The 22,815-nt window shown below is 47.1% G+C and overlaps 1 pseudogene; it reads right to left on the bottom strand.

The window, feature by feature from the left end:
- The window catches only part of LOC119397236 (TBC1 domain family member 22B-like), a 58,736-nt pseudogene that overhangs the window by 24,309 nt on the left and 11,612 nt on the right, over window positions 1–22,815 (bottom strand).

The raw sequence follows: 22,815 nt of genomic DNA on the forward strand, positions 1-22,815 counted from the left end.
TTTGTTGTTTTGCCCCTCGCTCGTGAGGGCGTCCACACGTAGACGAATTGCCCCGGTCGAAACACAGCACCCCGTCGTCGGGCATCGTACGCTCTCTTGTTTTTTTGTTTGCTGGTCCCTCTCGCGCTGAGCCACGAGCTCCCGAGCTTGGCGAAGCCTGCGCGCCACTGCATATGCATTGAAAGCACCCTCATTGTCATGTTGCAGGTTGAGGCTCGCATCAATGGGCAAGGTCGGCTCGCGGCCATGCAACAAGAAAAATGGCGTGAAGCCGGTTGTCTCTTGCTGCGAAGAGTTGTAACCGAAGACGACATAAGGGAGGAATTCGTCCCAATCCCGGTGGTTTGTCGAAACATACATACTGAGCATGTCTGCAAGCGTACGGTTGAACCTCTCGCACAGGCCATTCGTTTGCGGGTGGTAGGCGGTGGTTGTGACGTGGTTGCTCCCCATTGCTCGAATACCTCTTCAATGAAGTTACTGACAAAATGCTTTCCTCGGTCAGTGATTATCTTCGCCGGGGCTCCATGTCGTAGAACCACTTGCTCCACAAAAGCTTGGGCTGCCTCAGCGGCCGTTGCAGCGGGGCAGGCGACCGCTTCTACCCACTTTGTGTGATAGTCAGTCATCACAAGCACGTAGCGATGGCCGCGTTTACTTTTCACGAAGGGTCCGAGAAAATCCATCCCGATTTGCTCGAATGGCCGCCCCACGGGGGGTATAGGTTGAAGGAAACCGACAGGTTTGCCGGGTGGTGGCTTTCTCGTCTGGCAGTCTGGGCAGGTGAGGACATACTTGCTCACGTATGCAAACATCTTTGGCCAGAAATACCGGCAGCGTACTTTTTCCCATGTGCGCTTGACACCAAGGTGGCCTGCAGTGGTGTCGTCATGGCAGTGCTTTAGGATGTCCGGTCTCAGACACCTGGGGACAACAAGTGCCGCGCGGTCTTCCTGAAACCCTTTTGCCCTCCGATACAGAACACCATCGATCAACCGAAAGCTCCGTGCCGTTCTTTTAGTTTTCCTGACAACGGGCGCGTTCGGCCGCTCGAGGTGCTGGATAATTTCTCTCATCCATGGATCTGCCCTATGCCGTTCCCCAACATCCACTCGATCCAGAGCCAGCAACGGTAATGATTTTCTTCGCTTGCCGGCGCGGGATCATGAGGAAGGCGAGAAAGCGTATCGGCATTTCCATTCTTCCGGCCTGGGCGGTGTCTCAGCGTTATGTCGAATTCCTGCAGCAACAAAGACCACCGCATGAGACGACCATTTGGATTCCGGACTTTCATAAGCCAAGCAAGGCTAGCTTGGTCGGTCACGACTGTGAATTTAGCCCCGAAAACGTACGGCCGAAACTGTGCACAGGCGTACACGACGGCGAGACATTCCTTCTCAGTGGTGCTGTAATTAATCTCAGCTTTATTAAGGTGCCGGCTAGCATATGCGATGACTCTTTCCTGAGATGCGATTTTCTGAACGAGCACGGCTCCAATGCCGTAATCGCAAGCATCCGTGTGCACCTCTATTGGCCGTCCCGGCTCAAACTGACGCAGAACGGGGGCTGTGATAAGCTTGTCCTTGAGGGATTGCATCGCTACTTCGCAGGCCGCATCCCAGACGAAAGGGGCATCTTTTTTGGTCAGGTTGGTCAGGGGTCGAGAAATACTAAGAAATCCTTAATGAATCGCCGATAGTAGTTGCAGATTCCCAGAAAGCTCTGCACACCTTTCTTGTTTCGTGGCTGAGGGAATTTTTCGATCGCTGCCACTTTGTCGGGATCCGGCCGGATGTTTTCGCCCGTAAGAATGTGTCCGAGATACTTGATTTCCCTTCGCGCGAAACTGCACTTCTCGGGCTTTAGTCTTAAGTTCGCCGCGTCCAAAGCCGTTAGTACGCTTTCCAAGTCTTTCAAATGGGCTGCCATGGTCTTAGAGAAAATCACAATGTCGTCCAAGTAGGCCAAGCACACCCTCCAGAGCAGGCCGCTGAGAACTTTGTTGATCATTCTCTGAAATGTGGCGGGTGCGTTACACAGACCGAATGGGACAACGTTGAATTCGTAGAGTCCCCGCCACATGTAAATGCTGTCTTAGGCTTATCCTCCTCTCGAATTCCAATTTGCCAGTAGCCTGATGTCAAATCCAATGTGGTGAAGTAACGGGATCCCTGCAGCACATCAAGAATGTCGTCGATTCTCGGCAAAGGGTGCACGTCTCTCTTTGTGACGCATTGACTCTTCTGAAATCTACGCAGAAGCGCCAGCCGCCGTTCGGCTTCTTTACCAGAACCACAGGGGACGACCATGGGCTGTTGGACTCTCTGATCACTCCGTCATGAAGCATCTCATCAATCTGCTGGCCAATAACCTCCCTTTCGAAGGTGGAATGTCGGTAGGGATGTTGATGAATGGGAGCCGAATCACCTGTGTCTATGACATGCTCCGCGACGTCAGTTCTCTGAATTGGGTTATGTTCTCCCGTAAACAAATGGCGGAACTTATTCAAAAGTGAGAGCAGCTCAGCTCTTTCGGTAGGTTGCAAATGGTCCCCAGTGTCCACTTCGAAGTCGCCGCTACCCGCTGTGCAGTGCGGCGCGGCGATGCCGAGCTGCGCATCATAAATAGACGCAGCCCAGCCAAGCTTCGTGCCGCAGTTCAAGTTACTGGCGACATAGTAGGGTTAGCCACACGGACAATGCCGACACCACTCAACACATTCGTCACGGTTCGTGCCACACGCAACCCGTTTCTCAAATTAACATTTGGCTCGATAATGTGGACGCCGTCTATGGGAACCTGTACAGGCACAATCGCCTCGGTGCGTGGCTCTATGCGGATCTGCTCCTGGCACCTCACTGGGACATCGCCATGAGTGACATTCTTCGGCCCTACTTGAAGATCAAACGCCTGTCCCCCAATCTGCAATTTCTCCGCAGAAAAATCGATAACTAACCGAGCTGCTCGGCAAAATGGGAGCCCACCCAGCAGCTCGTAAGGGCATTCCTTGACAATTAGAAATTTCTGTCTTATTTGAACGGTGCCAAATTCAAGAAGTATTTCCGCTTCCCCCATGGGCGATAGGATATTTCCTCCAATGCCTCTAATCAAAATTCCAATCTCTCTAAATTCTTGAACTGAAGTGATCTTCTGCGCGAAATCAAGGGAGACAACATTTACAGAAGAGCCGGTGTCGACGATTAGTCTGTCACTTCTTCCGTTTGCCTTGACCGGCAGAAGATAAATTGGTTTACCGCCAATGTGCAGACTGAACGGCCAGGCTGGCCCCCTATGCCTGGCCATTCCCGTTTCCCGAGTCAAATGCCGCTCACCGTTGCCGCTTTGTTCGTCCCTTCTCTGTCGCTGCTGGTCCTCGTACTGCCTGTGACACTGTCGCGCGATGTGGCCGAGGCGATGGCAGTAGTAGCACCGGGGGCGCCCATCGCCGCCGCGGGATGTTCTAGGAGGCCACTGGGCAGGCGGCCGGCAAACCTCGTCCTCTACAGCTTTCAACCTGTCGGCAAGTGATTAATCGACTCGGTGAGGGCCTTCAATTCCAGATTGCTCGCAGCGTCGCGTCGGTTGTTGGGCGTCCGAAATGCATGTTGGCACGGCGTCCTGGCTGCTCGCGAACGGGGGCGCTCACCAGAGAAGGCTGTCGTGATTGATTCCCCAGGAATGGCCGCTGACCACGGCTGCGTAACGTTGGTTGGGAGGTAGCTGTTCAAAGGAGTCAAATGGGCACGGGCCATCAACGCGGCATGGTTTATCCGCTGCAGAATTTGTAAAAATTCTCCAGAACTTGTCGGGTTGGCGAGGACCATTTTCTCTAGAGCATCGGCACGGAGTCCGCGCAAAAGATGACGTACGCGGTCTTCCTCTTTCATAGCTGGGTCTACGCGGGCGCAGAGCTGCAGTACGTCGTAATACTGCTCCGGGCTCTCAGACGGCAGTTGCACTTCTCTATCTCTAGCAGGCGGGTTATCTCTGCTGCGTGGCGGCCAGTGAAGCTAGACTTAAGCAACGTGGCCCACTCTTCCCACGTATTAGGAGCGCCGGTCATAACTTTCGTAGTGTACCATTTTTTTGCGTCGCCCTCCAAAGCCAAATAAAGAAATTTCACCTTTGTATCGTCGTCCCATGAGTTGAGTGAAGATACATGTTCGTAGCAGGTCACCCACTCCGATACGGATTCCTCAGGTGTACCTTTGAAGATCGGGGGCCCGATGAAGGGTCTCGAGGTTGCAGCAGTTGGAAGGTGGGCCATTCTCGCAACGTCGTCCACGCCGTTCTGGCTCCTCAGAGTGGGCATCACCGTACGGGGGGTTTTCGCTACCGCGCAGCCTCCACCACTTTGTAGCGTAGTGTTCTGGTCGCTACTTGGTCGCCGCCGGAGAGATGACACGTACAAACAGCATATCCATATACTTTCTCCTAAACTGATTTATTTGGCTTAAGTTTCCTAATTAGAGGTTGCACACACTTGCACGCTACATAACTCTTGACAACTAACCTGAGCAGCGCTCGCTGCAACCTGCTCTCGTGGCCTCTCCGGTGCGACTCCCCTCGGCTCCTCTGGAAGCGTCCCGAGGCCACCGCAGAGACCAAACAAAAAAGGGCCACTCAGAAGTCTCCGTTGACGACACCCAATCGGGTGTCACGAATTCAAACAGGTACACCCAATCGCTGGCGGTCTCCACCGAGTTTGAACTCGATGACCACCGTCATCCTAAAGAATAAGATCTAAACTAAAGTAAAAACACACAGAAACTACCGCGACATCCGTTAGGCTTCCACCGTACAACTCACCCCGCATACCTTCCGGCGCCGCGGATGCAAAGCCGTCTGCGGTCTTCTAAATGGGGACCGGACCCTCGTAGGAAGGAAGATAATGCGCTCGTACAACAAAGCCGGTGAGCCACTCAAGGACACCACCGCAACCCCGGCTCTTGGGCTGACCCGCGACATTGGAACGAGCCAAAAGTTGAAAGAAAATAGCTACATCAAGGTTTACGCGACAATATTGTTTTGTAAATTTGTGTGGTGGCCTTCTGCAGCGCGCGAGTGGGATATGTGACCTAGTAGCCTTTCGCCACACCGTGGGCAGTCGGCATATACTTTACCATGTATCTCTTTAGCTTGTATAGTTTAGGACTAGGGTTTGTTTGAAGTCGGCGCCAGTCCGCCACCTTCCATCAGGCCAGCTTTGGATAGAACCTGCTGAAATACCATTTTTCCTTTTTTTGCTGTCCTAAAATGTATTTGGAAGGTATGTACATGGTTAGACCGACGTATGGATATCTTGTACTCGATAGCATAGCATTTTTGGCATGTTGGTATGATATAATGAGGCTGATGACACAGACGGCGCCGGTGTTTTTCACTTCTATCTTTGTCATGTCTTTTCTTGTGCTATAACACTCACCTTGTACTCAAGCTGTCCTGTCCACCCTTGCGTTTCTGTCCATGTCTTCATGTGCCAGCACCGTGTACAAGTGACATTAGTGACTTCATTGACTATGGTCCTAACTATGGCCTGGGGTACTGTCCCCAACAGGAAAAGGCGACAGAGCCTGCGAATCGGCGGGGATAGGCGCAGATGTCCCTCTGCAGTCCACACCCTTCAGTGCTAAAGCTACTGTGGTTGCCTCAGCCTTGTAAACGATTGTTAACAGTTGTTTGCAAGAGTGCACCAACTACCTCTCAAGACATTATAATTATCTTAATTTGCCTCAGCCGTTGCAGTGAACGCGGTTTTCACTGATGTTATTATTCGATCCTAGAGTTGTTCTTTGCGAATCTATCCATAGGCTAGTAGCTGGTCATGCTGAGATGTTGCATTACGTGGTACAGGAAAAGGCGGACTCATATGTCCACAAGCATAAAAAATTTTGTTGTGAATGGCTAAACTTGAAATGTTCTGATATGTTTTCTTTATGCCTAGGTGGACTCAAACTACTGCTCCAACTGCCTTGAGTACATGCCCTCACCTGAGCTAAGAATGAAGAAGAACAAGTGAGTTGGCATTTGCAGTCTGTGCAATTCTCTGGACCGGCTGTTTTTAGCTCTATTACTGCGCTTCTTGCAAAGAAAGGAGTTCACTTAAAACTACGGTTGCACTAACCTCTCAGCGATAAGTCGCTAGTATTAGCTTTCAGTTAGTGTGTGTCAATAGTCAATGGTCCATTTCTTGGACACGCCTGATGACTAGCTGTCTTTGGGCCACTGCCACATATATTTTCATTGAGTGATGAGAAATATTGTTAAATCTCGCTGGAGCTAATGCTTCGAAAAGAGGACTTATCTTCAGCGGGGCAGCCTTCTTTAACACCGTGTTTATGTATGTCTTGCTTACTCTCCCCTAACCTGAAAAGTGGAGGAGAACAAGTTTGTTAACTGTCTTAGTTTTGACCTGTTGCACCAGTGCTGCTATGTATACTCAGCATAATGTCTGCTATGAGCGATTGTTTGAGTCAACTGCGTAACATTGCTATGAATCTTGCCGCTAAATGAAGTTACGTCTGTTTGACACAAACAGAAGACGCTGCTGGAAACGAAAGTGCACTACATAGCCCCAGCGCTGGACCGTATCGAGATACAAACTTTTGTGTATCTCCATATCTGTATCGAAATCTATTTCAAAAATGTACTTGTATCTTTGTAGTGAAATACTTTTACGACTTATCGAATGTATCGCAATACTCCGAAGGGCACGAGTACCTCGCCACTTTTCTGTGTTGAAAAGGAGCTAACATGTTTCCAAAGAGGAAAGAAAACCCATAATGGTAATAAGTTCGCACAAGGGACACAGTACTGGCGAGACAGCACAGACCCAGCGATATTGTCGGCGACAGGGGATGGGTGGCGGAGGGTTCCGCAGACGCACATAATGACCCATTTGGCAAAGCGGCCGACGCCGCTGACGGCCAAATCGCTGAGGCAGTATTGTCGGCCTCTGCCGACGAATGCCGCTGTCTCTCCAGGCCTGCGCATCACCCCTAATTTTTATCGGTAAATGGTTGACCCCATTACAGATATGGCCGTGCTTTTATTCGTTATAATACGAGCTCGTGCTACTCCATCGCGGCAGAGAGACAGTTATCGCTCGCGAGTCCCGTGTTAGGGCCAAACCAACGCAGCCTAGAAGACAGCCTAATATAGCAGTGGCTGCTGCTTGAGAGGAATGAAAGCAGCAACCTTCTCCTCAAAACAGATTTTGGGTGCAAAAAAATAAGTATCCTTTTTCTTAATTCACTGGTGGCAGTTGGTGATTGGAGCGACATAGTTGACTGGCACGTTTCAATGAGCTGCAACATCATTCACAATATATACTGCACCTAATAAATGTCTTCACGGAGCACCAGCATCCCCGCAATAAAAGAAAAATTGGGGCAGCCACGCTCTTATGGTGCGAAGACTGAGGGAATTGCGGAGCTGGTGGCGTTACCCTCCTCCTCACCATCACTTTCCATTCCCACCCCTTGCAATACTATCTACACTAGACATGGCTATGGCGTGCTTCACCATCTCCCCTCCTCCTTTCCCACATCTTCACCCCAATTCCCTTTCCCACTCCTTGATATACTACAGTATAAAAGGCTATGCTTTACTCTCTCCCTCCGCTTCTCCTCTATACGCACCCTCGCATCTCTTATCCTCATTCCCTTTCTCACTTCCTTGCTACACTATACTCTACAAGGCTATGCTCTGCTCTGCTAGTGTGCCTCGATAGCCGAGTGATTACGATGCTCGCCTTTGTATCCTTGCTATGCGGCTTCGAATATCTTCTCGCGAAGATGTTTTAGTGGCAATGCGTTTATAGGCAGAAGGCGAAAGGCCGCACGGTCACGCAGTTCCAAGCGAAACAGCCGCGGAGCGTTGCCGCTAGGCTGAGAAACGCTAATGAATGACACTGTCGCTGTGCTATTGACGATTCAAAACCACAAACGGAGAACAAAGAAAATGGGTGTCGTTAAAAGCCCTATTCAGTTTAACTTGCTCGCTGTGAATCTACCCTTTTGGGAGTTTGTAGTTTGGGGTCCCTCGTCTTCATTGAAAAGAAGCTCATCATAGCCGGTCAAATACGTAGGCCTATAATTAGCACCCGCCACGCTCGACAAGCAGTTCAGAAACCGTAAACTCTCACCTTTATTTTTGTTGGTATATTCGCTAGTGAGTCGGGTTCTATACTATGCTGTCTTAGTATGCCATACTCATTTTAGGCGCATTGCCCTTATTGGCCGAAAGCCGACGGCGGCATGGTCACGCAGTTCCAAGCGAAACAGCCGCCAAGCCGGCCGAGCTTCTTCGCTAGTCCGCTAGTTCCACTAGCATGTCGCTGGCGCACATTTCATTATAAAGGTCCTTAAAGGGACACTAAAGAGCAAAAGGATTTTTCTCGCATTAATAAAGCAGTCTTCCATGATACGAAAAACACCAAGCGTGCTGCGAGAAGACGCTTAATAAGCGAGAAAACGCGCAAAAAGAAAATACAGGTGGCGACTCCACCTTGGAATTGCCGCACCATTTGCCGTGACGTCACATATTTCGGTTAAATCGGTTATATCGGTTAATTTTGGGTTTAAATCGGTTAAATCGAAGTACATTGTCCTCTGAGGCGGCCAGAGACTTGAAATAACGAGTTTGTAGAAATTTCGTTGAGACAGTGGTGCCAAAATACGAAACCTTTTACGTCACAAATTACAAAGTTCGGCGCTAGATTTAAAAATGAAACTTTGAACTTGGCTTTCTCCTCTAACGATAAACCTATGGTGGTGAAAGAAACTACACAAGAGTTCTCCGAGCACACTTTATCAATCTAAACCAATTCATTGTTTCTCTTTAGTGTCCCTTTAAAACACAGCAAGGCAGCCTAGAGGCTGCGGTGTAGGGCTGTTCCATACAATCAAGAAGAAGGGCGCCGGTGTTTGTCCCTCTATATGCGTGTTCTTATTTTCGTTAATAAACATCAGAAAGCTTCATAAAAATCAGCAGCATTTGTTAAAAATGTTATGACGTGCTCATAAAAATACTTACATCACCAATAAAGAAACTGCCAACAAAACAAAGGCACATCACAGACGTCATATTTTTTAGCGCATACAGGAAGAAAAAGAACGAATTGGCTGAGAAGAGAAGAAGACAGTGCACAGGGCAAGCGCTAAACACATCAACTGGCTTTATTTAAAAAAACCACGGAAAAGACAGATCACCTAAAGCGCATGCGCGCAGTCGTAGCATAGCTAATCGAACATCGACCTGAATAATCTGAACTCGTTGCCGTACAAATGTATAGACGTGTCACTAATACACTCTGTGCCCTTGCTCTTAATATGGAAAGCTTCCAGCAACTCCCTTCCCAAGGTATCACCACCCTACCCAGAATCTTGATCTCGCTTAGCCGCGGTGCACACGTGCAGGCTGCGCAATGAACCGGTAAATGCGCATTACTACCATTTTCAACGACAACTCATGTTCCCGCGCACGATCGTTGATGCACCGGTCTGACCTATGTAGGTCTTCCCACATGATAGTGGTATGGCATACACCACCTATTGCGCACCTCACGTACGGCCTGGCATGGTTCTTTTTGCATCCATGCTTCTCTTTTTCATCGCATACGCGTGCGCACAGGCCACCCAGTTTCCGAGGGGCGCAGAACACGACAGAAACGCCGTGCTTGCTGGCGACCTTCTTAAGGTTGTGGGACATCCTGTGGATATACGGTACCACTTCAGGTCCCCGCCTCACTCGTGCGTCACTGGGAATTTTCGGTTTCATGCCTCTCATCTTCTTCAAGATGTTTTGGGAAACTGCACCAACCACCGCGCACGGATAACCAGCTGCCCGTAGCCTTGCTACTTGAACTTGAAAGCTGTCCTGCATAGTGTGCGTACACGACTTCACCAGAGCAGACTCGAGGCAAAGCTTCGCAATACCCTTTTCACTAGCTTAGAGTGCGCCGAATCATAAGGCAACAAATCTTTTTACGCACGTGGGTTATACTGCCAACAAACATGGTCTTCTCTAAGATGTAATTTCAAATCTAAAAACTGTATGGAACCATCTGATGGCAGTTCATGAGTGAAGTTCAAGCCTTGCCCATGTTGATGAAAAACTGATAAAATGTGGTCAACGCAGTGATCCAGGGAAGAATCCGTGTTAGTCTTTTAAATGATCAAGAATTCATCAACGTATCTAAAACCCTTCAGGAATGCCTTGTCGTCAAGTACACTAAGAACATTCTTATCAAAAGCCGCCAAAAAATGTTGCAGAGCACAGGTGCCACACAAGAACCGATGCAAACACCTTGGCGTTGTACATAAAGTTTCCCTTTAAAAGATACAAACGTTGATTTCAGGTAAAACTCTAATAAATTCATAAAATTGAGCACAGACATCCCTGCGGAATTCTGAAATTGGACCACGCCGTTATTATCAATACAACCTTGAACAGCAGCAAGCACTTCTCTTTGGGGCACAGAGTAAAACAAATCTTCTACATCTACTGAAAAACACTGACCTATTGCCTCCCCACCCTGGATGAAGGCAATGACATCTTGAGAACTTCTTGTTAAAAAGGGGTCGTCGATAACTAGGGAACTTAACTGCTTCTGCAGAAACCGGCTGACTAGCTGTTGCCACGAGCCACGTTCGCTTACAATCGTTCGGAATGGAATTGCCGGTTTGTGCGATTTCGCGGTGAAAAACACAGATAACACGCCACACTTACAGTCCTTTACACCTTTTGCTAGCTTGGTCAACCCAAGGTCCTGGCACAACACTGCGCCTGTGTCATGTCGTGCAGTCGGTGTGTAGGTCAAGACTCATCGGGTTCTGTCTCCGAAATGGTTGTGTACCGGCGGAGGTGAGTGCCCTGTTTGGGACGTTCATAGCTACGACAGGGCATGTGAAGCGTATTTGTAAAATTTTGAGGTCAGAATTATGGAACCAAGTGAGACTCAGCTGGGAAAGACTGCGCGTCTTGTGCTACGTGTCGCATCCGCCTATGGTTGCTGAACAATTGCTCCGAGACCTGAAGCGTAAAGCTGCCCAGGCGACAGAATTTGTGGGCGAGTTTGTTAAAAGGGCTCCTCCGTATTAAAAATGTCGAGAAGAGGCCTCTGCGGAAGAATGGGGTGCTCGTACCAGAAACACGAATCAAGATCCCGGAGAAGATTTCACAAGTACTTAACAAAGGGCCGAAATTCAGCCACGAACCAAGCCTTCAGCCTCAGGAGCTACTGGCAATGAATAGACGCATTTCTGGAAAGGCTGTAAAGGAAGACCAGGAGAGGTGCCTTAGAGGGCGTGGACGTGATTACAGGGGTAGCCAGGGGCGGTGGACTGAATACCAGGAAAGACCCTACGGCTTGTGTGGTGACCTTCTTCAAGGGCAACGACCTGCGTCTGGTCCAGTCCGATAAAGAAGGCCGTTTCGTCGTGTTTTCAGCAGGTGCCTACGACGAAAAGGCACTAGGGGCCATGGAAAAGAACTTTTATCAGTGAAACAGAAGGCGACAAAGGTCAAGAAGAAGGCGGCAGTGTTGTGCCAGGACCTTGGGTTGACCAAGCTAGCAAAAGGTGTAAAGGACTGTAAGTGTGGCGTGTTATCTGTGTTTTTCACCGCGAAATCGCACAAACCGGCAATTCCATTCCGAACGATTGTAAGCGAACGTGGCTCGTGGCAACAGCTAGTCAGCCGGTTTCTGCAGAAGCAGTTAAGTTCCCTAGTTATCGACGACCCTTTTTTAACAAGAAGTTCTCAAGATGTCATTGCCTTCATCCAGGGTGGGGAGGCAATAGGTCAGTGTTTTCAGTAGATGTAGAAGATTTGTTTTACTCTGTGCCCCAAAGAGAAGTGCTTGCTGCTGTTCAAGGTTGTATTGATAATAACGGCGTGGTCCAATTTCAGAATTCCGCGGGGATGTCTGTGCTCAATTTTATGAATTTATTAGAGTTTTACCTGAAATCAACGTTTGTATCTTTTAAAGGGAAACTTTATGTACAACGCCAAGGTGTTTGCATCGGTTCTTGTGTGGCACCTGTGCTCTGCAACATTTTTTTGGCGGCTTTTGATAACAATGTTCTTAGTGTACTTGACGACAAGGTATTCCTGAAGGGTTTTAGATACGTTGATGACTTCTTGATCATTTTAAAGACTAACACGGATTCTTCCCTGGATCACTGCGTTGACCACATCTTATCAGTTTTTCATCAACATGGGCAAGGCTTGAACTTCACTCATGAACTGCCATCAGATGGTTCCATACAGTTTTTAGATTTGAAACTACATCTTAGAGAAGACCATGTTTGTTGGCAGTATAACCCACGTGCGCAAAAAGATTTGTTGCCTTATGATTCGGCGCACTCTAAGCTAGTGAAAAGGGTATTGCGAAGCTTTGCCTCGAGTCTGCTCTGGTGAAGTCGTGTACGCACACTATGCAGGACAGCTTTCAAGTTCAAGTAGCAAGGCTACGGGCAGCTGGTTATCCGTGCGCGGTGGTTGGTGCAGTTTCCCAAAACATCTTGAAGAAGATGAGAGGCATGAAACCGAAAATTCCCAGTGACGCACGAGTGAGGCGGGGACCTGAAGTGGTACCGTATATCCACAGGATGTCCCACAACCTTAAGAAGGTCGCCAGCAAGCACGGCGTTTCTGTCGTGTTCTGCGCCCCTCGGAAACTGGGTGGCCTGTGCGCACGCGTATGCGATGAAAAAGAGAAGCATGGATGCAAAAAGAACCATGCCAGGCCGTACGTGAGGTGCGCAATAGGCGTGGTGTATGCCATACCACTATCATGTGGGAAGACCTACATAGGTCAGACCGGGAGGTGCATCAACGATCGTGCGCGGGAACATGAGTTGTCGTTGAAAAATGGTAGTAATGCGCATTTACCGGTTCATTGCGCAGCCTGCACGTGTGCACCGCGGCTAAGCGAGATCAAGATTCTGGGTAGGGGTGGTGATACCTTGGGAAGGGAGTTGCTGGAAGCTTTCCATATTAAGAGCAAGGGCACAGAGTGTATTAGTGACACGTCTATACATTTGTACGGCAACGAGTTCAGATTATTCAGGTCGATGTTCGATTAGCTATGCTACGACTGCGCGCATGCGCTTTAGGTGATCTGTCTTTTCCGTGGTTTTTTTAAATAAAGCCAGTTGATGTTTAGCGCTTGCCCTGTGCACTGTTCTTCTCTTCTCAGCCAATTCGTTCTTTTTCTTCCTGTATGCGCTAAAAAATATGACGTCTGGGATACAACACAACTAGCCCAAGAGGAAGTTTTATTAAAGGCACATCAATTCTTGTATGCAAACATGGCGACCTCAACGAAAGTTCCAACCGTAAATTTAGCAGTACCTCAGCAGCTTTCTATAGAAATAGTCGAGTGGTGGCATTAATGCAGAAAATATGTAAGGTGTCTTTCCGAAATGACGTTGTTGACAGTTCGAAGGAAACGTATATGTTTTTGGTGGCAAAACAATTGCTGCGTGTCGCAAGTCCGCAGTATATATATACAATGGATAAAAAGAACTCTGGCTGCCGTAAAATAAATTGTGAAATACTTCGTAGTACAATATAGGAAACAACACAATAATATTTTTTATCCTAACAGTTTCGGCTGGCTGTCCAGCCTTCTTCGGAGGATGTAATTGTAATGATATGGCACAACCAATGGCACAATGGCCGCCCGCCCAGTTTGAGGCCGAACGAGATTTGCAAAAAAAGAAGACAAAGAAAAGAGAGAGAGAGAACTAAGGAAGGAAGCAACGGCGACACTTCTTGCAAGGCCATTCGTCAGCGGCTGCAAAACGAGGGAGGGAAAGAACAGCGGGAGGAAAGACAGAGAGCCGCCGGCAGCGGGCGAGGCGGGTGGGTCATCCCTGTCTCTCCGTAGGGTAGATCAGAAGGGCGGTCTGAGCAAGCGACCGAGGAAAAGGGGCAAAGAGAATTGCCGCTTCTACACATACTCCATACATACAGAGTTCAAGTTCATATGGTGCGGTGGTTAGGCCGCGGCGCCGGGCCGTACACACACGAGAAGAGATACACACGACCCGCTAACACCTTTGGGAAAACATTGGCCATGATGCATGGCTAAAAGAACCCCACCCCCTCCTCTTTTTCATGCAGAAAAAACAAGAAACGGAAACAAAGAAAGAGCACGAGCCATGCATGTAGCACCGCTTGGTTATATTTTTACGCGCGCGGTCATTTATTTAGCGTCCCGTGCGTCTAAACTGACGTGTGCATAAATAGATAGATTAATTAATTCCCTTCCTGTGTGCTACGATTCGTCACGGAGGCGCGTCATTCGGCCAGGGCCCTCGTTGATTCCGTGGGAGAGTGATTGTGAATTTGTTTGTGAAATATGAGTCCGCGCTTTTGCGCTCTCTTGTGTTCTGAAAGCCGGATTGTAAAAGTATAACACTTGTGTGCTCGAACGAGTGACCAGCAGGTTAATGTGTTTGGAGAACGGCAAATTAGGGAGGAATTTCACGTCTGCCCTGTGGTGGTTGAAACTTAACGGAACGCGGTTCTGCTTGTCCATATATTCCTGCTTGCACACACAGCAAATTTTGAATACCACAACGGCCGAATCATATTAGGGTCGTCTTTAATTTTATACTTAAAGTCCGAATAGGAGGCTTCGGCCGTATTTGTGGTCACCATGTGTTTGCACACCCTGCCGGGTTTCCCGCATGGTCTACACCCCGATAGTGGTCGGATTTGCGTGTTTCGCCTGACCAGCAAGTCTCTATGCTTTATTTCTTCGGTAAACCACCTTGGACGGGTTTAGAAATACAGTCAACTACTCTGTTTAAGAATGTTGAAGTGGCGGCTTAATATAGAGTTGACCCGAGGGGCTGCGGCGGAGTACGTGAGGATTAAATTTGCCCGTGACGTTCTATCTTACCTCCGCATTTTAGAGGCGAAGCACGTTAGTGTCTAGGCTTGTCCTTTGTGTGGTGTTCGTGCTCACGGCACATACCGATGTTTATACCCGACGGAACATATGTGACAGATGTGTGTGTATGTTGCGATTCCGACTCCGATTAAAAAGTCTCAGATAAAAGTCATGTGCAACACTCAAAACACCCATGAAATACCTTAATAAATAAAATGGAACAATAATTAAAGGCACTACGTTCTCGAAATTAACAAATCTGGCTATCACAGTCCTGAAGGATTGACAGTTTGAGCATTGGCTCTCGATTTCACACACCGAAAAGCAGTGTAATGAAGGGAAAACGGAATCTAGAACTCAGGACGATGCACGAAATATAACAAAATGAATCAAACTGTAGACCAATAAAGAGGAACCAAATAATACATTTGTGTATGTAACACTTTACGTCACTCAATTTGCATTCGCTCTGGCAACGCGCGGGTGACGTCGGCGACATACGGTACAATACCCAGTGCGGTACAATACCGCCGCGCAGAGTCGGATACCGCCCCGTCGAGTTCGGACCTCCTGCTTCAAAACACGCGAGAACGCTTGGTCAGGTACAACGACATCACCAAGCACTACCAGTTAGGCAGGCGGATATTGCCCCCACCTCACCCAAGCTAAAACGACGCCAGCAGTCGTCTGGCGACAGCTGCAAACACACACCTTCCCCAGTCCTGTGCGATTGCGGCACATTTTCCCTGCCCAGTACCCGAATGCTACTTCTAAATTATGCCAGACAACCAGAGCGACGCTCTCACACATGTATGGGAGTGCCTGTCACAGCAGCTCAGATGGCAGTAGCTCCGGATACTCTCGCGTCGAAGTGGGCAGCCGCACTGCGCAGCTCCAACTTCAAGACCAAGAATGGGCAGTCCAGCGGGCCCGCGAGGCGGCGTTGAGGCAAGGCCTCGAAGTCCCCTCATGGGAGACCTGAGCCCGGGTTATTAAACATCGCCGGACTTTCAATAAAGTTGTTTCCATCCATCCAACTCAAGACGACGTACGAATTATAACAAATGATTAAAATTGAGCACCATTAAAAAGGAACCAAATAAATACATTGTGTATATACACTTTACGTCACTCAATTTATATTCGCTCTGGCAACGCACGGGGGACGTACGGTGACATACCGGTACAATACCAGTGCTTCACCACTCGTCATGATCCGCGTTAGTGGAAATGCGGGAATTTTTTCTTCCATTTTGAACCCTCGGTCCAAAGAGCGAGAGCGCTCAATTGCATTGTCAATGATTTTGTCTGGGCACTTTTGACGCAAGAAAGCTGCTGCCAATTCCTGTGCGTGGGTGTCAAATTGTGTAATTTCAGAGAAGACTCTTCTGTATCTGTGAGATTGAGAGTAGATGACACCTGTTTTGCAGTGGCGTGGGTGACTACTTTGGAAATGCAGATATGTTAGCGGTCAGTTGGTCTTTAATATAGGGAGGTGAAGATAGTGGTGCTACTGACCAATACATACGGAGCGAGGCTATGTATTATAGAGTGGAGGTCGCGCAAGATGTCTTCGTCAGGGGGCGTGCCTTAGCTACTGCGCATGCGCGGTTTGACCAGGTGGTGCGTGCGATCTCTGGCAGCTAGACGACGCGATGCTGTATCCGCTTTTTTTTAATCTTTCTTTTTCTTCCTTTCTTCGACGTTTTCTTCGTTTCTTTTTATTTTACGGCGAAGCTTAGGTGTCCATTCCTGTGTTGAGCGGCGTCGCTGTCGCCGTCCGCGGCGTAACCGATAAACATGAAAAAATAAAATGAGAAAAAACAGCTCAAATGGTGCGCCTATACAATACTATGGTATTCATCAACAAACACTGTAATATACACGCGGCTTCCTCGCTAGAAGGGGGCCGTGTAGCGCGCTAGTGCATCCCACAACAATCCGTTCTTCTTCGCGTCTGCTTAATGGCTTATGACAAAAAATAATTTGTGGTCTCACGGCATCGAGTCTGTCTGCCTGTTTCCATAACGAGATAGGTGGAAGAAGTGACGTTACCTGAACGTGACAGTTTTCATTTTACTTTGTTAAGACGAAGAAATGTTAAGTACTTAAACTGTACTTGTTCTCGGGAAAAGAGAAGAAGTATTAGAGACGGAAAGACAGGGACGTTAACCAGTTTAGGAAAACCGGTTTGCTACCCTAAGCACGGGAACAGGGTGGGGGAGATTTAAGGATGCGTTCTCGGGAAGCCTTGAACGGAACAAATGGAGTCGACGCGCCATGCAGTGCGTCACTTCAGCATCTCCTTCTACTCGGCTGATTGTGAACTTAGTTACTCAAGTTTACCGCAACCGTGTCCCTTGCTCTGCATGGCGCATGCAGAGCGCGTGTTTTTCAGCAGAGTGCGGTACCGTAAGAGCAAATTCAAAGCATAAGATCTAGGCGTCACGGGTAACTAGAGCACTAACGCAAGCTTTTTTACTTGACTTTCCTTTCGCGAGCGGCTGTACACTGATAGTGATCCGTGTGTGTGTGTGTTTGCGCGTATGATACCCCTCTCTATATCTCTCTCTCTTTCGTACGATTCTAACTTTCAAACTCCCCCATCGCTTACGCCTTTGCAGCGGTGCATACCGGTTATGCTACACTGCCTACCATCCCTGTCTTTCCATCTCCCCTGTTTTCCTTCTTCTCGACTATGCTTACTCACTAACTTGTATTTGATGCAAACAAACTGCTAAAATCGCCTAATCACATATTTTGATTCATGAAGTCTGCTTATGAGCACTTAAGTGAAATAGAACAAATAAAATCGTTTGCGTTCCATATAGGTTGTACCACAGGCCTTTTTATAGAGAGAATTTTGCGGTTTGTGGTGACATCGCCTCTCTGTTACGGGACGCGAAATGCCATGAGAGCATGTCCTGTGAATGCGGCCTAGACGCACTAAAGATTCCTTTACGACACCAAAAAAACGAAGATTTCTCAGAATAATCGGGGGTCCCCCATTCCTAAAAAAAATAGCTGAAGAATATCGTCCCAGTGCAGGCCGTCTGTGAGCGAGAATGAATTCATATTCGTACACTAATTCTTTGTCAGAAAGATAACGCTTTATATTTTTTCGGCAGCTTTATTGCACCGCTCTGCGTCGTCTTCTTGGCTTATAAGGGTCATATTTATCGCCTCTTCACATTAGGAAAAAAACATGCAGGAAAAATGCTGCCAACCACTTTTCCGTAGTCCGAAAACATGAGAACTATGATTACGTAGAATACATAGCACGTAAAGCTCGTTAATATTGTTAGGAGAGCTCCGCAATAATTAAATGAAACAGCAGCTGCTACGGAACATAAGCTGTCATATAGGACCATTTCCACACATTATTAAATGCGAAGCATTTCTTAGCGAACTTCTGCGAGTTTGAGCGTAGCTATCTATCTATCTAATCTATATATCTATCTATCTATCTATCTATCTATCTATCTATCTATCTATCTACTATCTATCTATCTATCTATCTATCTATCTATCTATCATCTATCTATCTATCTATCTATCGAGCGCCTACGACTTTCTGCTCTCCTGGCCGTTTCGTTAATCGGATGTATACCAAAATTGGTATGGAATACATGACCGTATTACGAACATAAATGACAGGTCATAACATGAAAATCATGACATGCATGTCATGAACAGCATGATTACATTCCACGGCCTTGGGGCTCTTGCGGCCATTCCGTTAATTTAATATGTACCAAAACTGGTATGACGTGACAAGAGTTCATGGCGAACATAATGACAGGTCCTAACGTGCAAATCATGACACGCATGTCATGTGCGGCATGATTTACATGACATGGTCTCGGGGCGCTCGCGGCCGTTTAAATGAATGGATATATACGAAAACTGGTATGACGAGACATTTCGACATGACGAACATAACTGACACGTGGTAACGTGAAAATCATGACACGCGTGTCATGCAAGTCATGATTTACATGCCACGCTCATGACGCACTCGCGGCCGTTTCGCTAGGTTGATACACACCAAAATTGGTATTGCGCGATGTGACTGTAAGAAGAACATGAATAACAGGTGGTAACATGAAAACCATGACATGCATGTCATGTATGTCATGATTTACATGCCATGCTCATGGTGCATTCGCGGCCGTTTCGCTGGCTTCATATACTCCAAAATTGGTATTGCGCGATGTGACAGTATGAAGAACATGAATAACAGGTGGTAACATGAAAACCATGACATGCATGTCATGTATGTCATGATTTACATGCAACGCTCATGACGCACTCGCGGCCGTTTCGCTAGGTTGATACACACCAAAATTGGTATTGCGCGATGTGACTGTATGAAGGACATGAATAACAGGTGGTAACATGAAAACCATGACATGCATGTAATGTATGTCGTGATTTACATGCCACGCTCATGATGCATTCGCGGCCGTTTCGCTGGCTTGATACATACCAAAATCGGTATTGCACGATGTGACAGTATGAAAAATATGAATAGCAGGTGGTAACATGAAAACCATGACATGCATGTCATGTATGTCATGATTTAATTGCCACGCTCATGATGCATTCGCGGCCGCTTCGCTATCTCGATGTACACCAAAATTGCTATTGCGCGAAGCGACTGTACGACGACGGTAAATGAGACGTGGTAACATGAAATCATGACATGCATGACATGCACGACATGATTTACATGTCATGCTCATGCCGCACTGGTGCCGTTTCGCTTGCTTGACACACCAAAATTGGTATTGCGCGCTGTGACTGTATGAAGAACATGAATAACAGGTGGTAACATGAAAACTATGACATGCTTGTCGTGTATGTCATGATTTACATGCCACGCTCATGGTGCATTGGCGGCCGTTTCGCGGGCTCGATATACACCAAAATTGGTATTGCACGACGCGACTGTAGACGAACGTAAATTAAAAGGTGGTAACATGAAAATCATGACATGCGTGCCATGTACGGCATGATTCACATGGCGCGCTCGTGGTGCCCTCGCGGCCGTTTCGCTAGATGATATGCACCAAAATTGGTATTGCGCGATGTGACTGTATCAAGAACTTGAATAACAGGTGGTAACATGAAAACCATGGCATGGATGTCATGATTTACATGCCACGCTCATGGTGCATTCGCGGACGTTTCTCTAGCTTGATATACATCAAAATTTGCATTGCGTGACGCGAATGTATGCTGAACGTAAATGACAGGTGGTAAAATGAAAACCATGACATGCATGTCATCATCATCATCAGCCCGTCTACGCCACTGCAGGCAAAGGCCTCCCATGTTCCGCCAATCAACCCGGTCCTGTGCTTTCTGTTGCCACGTTATACCTGCAAACTTCTTAATCTCATCTACCCACCTAATTTTCTGTCTTCCCCTCACGCGTTTGCCCTCTCTTGGAATCCAGTCAGTTACCCTTAATGACCACCGGTTATCCTGCCGACGTGCTACGTGGCCGGCCCACATCCATTTCTTCTTCTTAATTTCACTATGATATCCTTAACACCCGTTTGCTCCTGACCCACTCTGCCTCTTCCTGTCTCTTAAGGTTCACCTATCATTTTCCTTTCCATCGCTCGCTGCGTCGTCCTCAATTTAAGTGAACCCTCTTTGTAAGTCTCCAGGTTTCTGCTCCATAGGTAAGTACCGGTAAGATGCAGCTGTTATATACCTTCCTCTTGAGAGATAGTGGTAGACTACCATTCATGATTTGATAATGCTTGCCAAATGAGCCCCATCCCATCCTTATTCTTCTAGTTATCACTCTCATGGTTCGGCTCCGCGGTTACTACCTGTCCTAAGTAGACGTACTCCTTTACAACTTCCAGCGTCTCGCCACCTATCGCCAAGCGCTGTTCTCTGCCAAGATTGTTCCACATTACTTTAGTTTTAGCATAATTTTCAGACCTACTCTTCTACTTTCCGTATCCAGTTCAGTAATCAGAGCTGTAATTCGTCTCCCGCGTTACTCATCAATGCAATGTCATCAGCGAATCGCAGGTTACTGAGATACTCTCCATTAACTCTTATCCCTAATTCTTCCCAATCTGTCATGTCATGTCATGTATGGCATGATTTACATACCACGCTCATGGTGGACTGGCGGCCATTTTGCTCGTTTGATATACAACAAAATTCGTGTTGTGCGATGTGACTGTATGACAAACAGAAATGACAGATCCTAACATGCGAATTTTGTTATGGATATCATGTACGGTATGATTTACATGACATGTTATGGTGCGCTTCCGGCCGTTTAGATAACTGGATATATACCAAAATTTGTATTGCATGACAGGAGTGCGTGATGAACATAAATCACCGGTCATGCAGTGTATATACCAGAATATACGTTTCATTGGCATGGTATATACCACATTGTGCATGCACGCGTGCATGGCAAACATGCGATATATGGTGAACTACATGCCATGGCATGAATGATTTCATTCGGCTCAAAAATAAACAAAGCCATGTATGCAGCTCTTTGCTGGCTGCTTCGCATTACATCGATTCCCACAGTGCGTGGGATCTGCCAGATTTTTTTCGTAATCGTAATGCTACACCGACGTAAAAAAGAAACGTGTTTTCTGTAAGTTCTGCATAACGTATACGTAAAAAACAAATGTATCTTCTCGAGGTACGGCGGAAGTCAAAATTTCGCAGGCTGCTATCCGAAGTAATCCTATGGCAGCGTGGCCTGAGAAATTTTGACCACCCCTGTACATGTAAAAAAACAAGCATGAAGGATGTATAAAGTTAATTCACATGCTTAGAAACCGACAACGCAAGTTCCATCTTCACTGAAATCAAACTTTATTTTCCAAGAATTATAAACCAAAATACACCCCAGAGCTTCGCCAGAGTGTGTAAAAAATTGTCAGAGAAGCTTATTTCATTTGAGATCTTTACACCTGGAATTTATAATACAAGGAAGGGATATCCTACTTCAAAACACATGTACCTGTAATATTTCCACAATCAAGATTACTGCACAGATTTGTTCACAATAGAAAAGAGAAAAAAAGATGTCATGTAATCACACTAAGCCAGTACAGAAGCAAAAATAGTGAGAGCTAATTTGATACTCTACGACACATTACGTTGCCATTACATGCGGAAAATTACACCTGCCATTACCCTGCCTTACACCCTGCCACTTCGTCATGCGCTCTGTCCTGCCATAACCATTTTGGTATATTGGTCATTCCACGCCACTGTCCCGGCCTTGCACTCGACCACTGAGATCCGAATGCTCTCTATGCAAAGCAAGAAGTGTACCACGAAATATTTTGGGTAAAAATTTTCAGTGCCGCAAACCACATGTGATGTTTTTCGGAAAGCTCCAACAATCGCTGGAAAACGCATTTTCAAAAATCTCTTCTTTCTAAATTGGGCCAGGACAGAAGTTTCCCTACAGAACGACCGTAGGCTTTTCACCTAAAATAAGTTCATGAACGTTACGCTTCCGTGGGTTTTTTATGCGGCCTTAAATATGGACAATATGGCCCTATTGAGATATTTTCGCAGAAAGGCAACATTCAATGAAATGTAATAGTTGAATGAAATGATCGCCAGGAAGATTTACTGTAGCCAAAAGTAGTTGAGACGTATACGACGTGAAATGGTGCATACAGCTGGGACCAATTTAAAAAAAAGGTTCATTTTGCACTTGTTAAGTCTTAAATTTAACATGAGGTGGTCCTAGTCAAGTTATGCTAATAATGCGTTTAGTAGCCATTAGCTGTCTATGACTGAGAAAGATTTATCAAATACATTTTGTTTTAAAAGGCCCCTCACCAGGCCACATCAGCAAATTTTAGTTAGACGCTGAAGTTGTGTGTGCGGAATGA

Source organism: Rhipicephalus sanguineus, chromosome 6 (assembly GCF_013339695.2).
Source record: "Rhipicephalus sanguineus isolate Rsan-2018 chromosome 6, BIME_Rsan_1.4, whole genome shotgun sequence".
Lineage (NCBI taxonomy): Eukaryota > Metazoa > Arthropoda > Arachnida > Ixodida > Ixodidae > Rhipicephalus > Rhipicephalus sanguineus.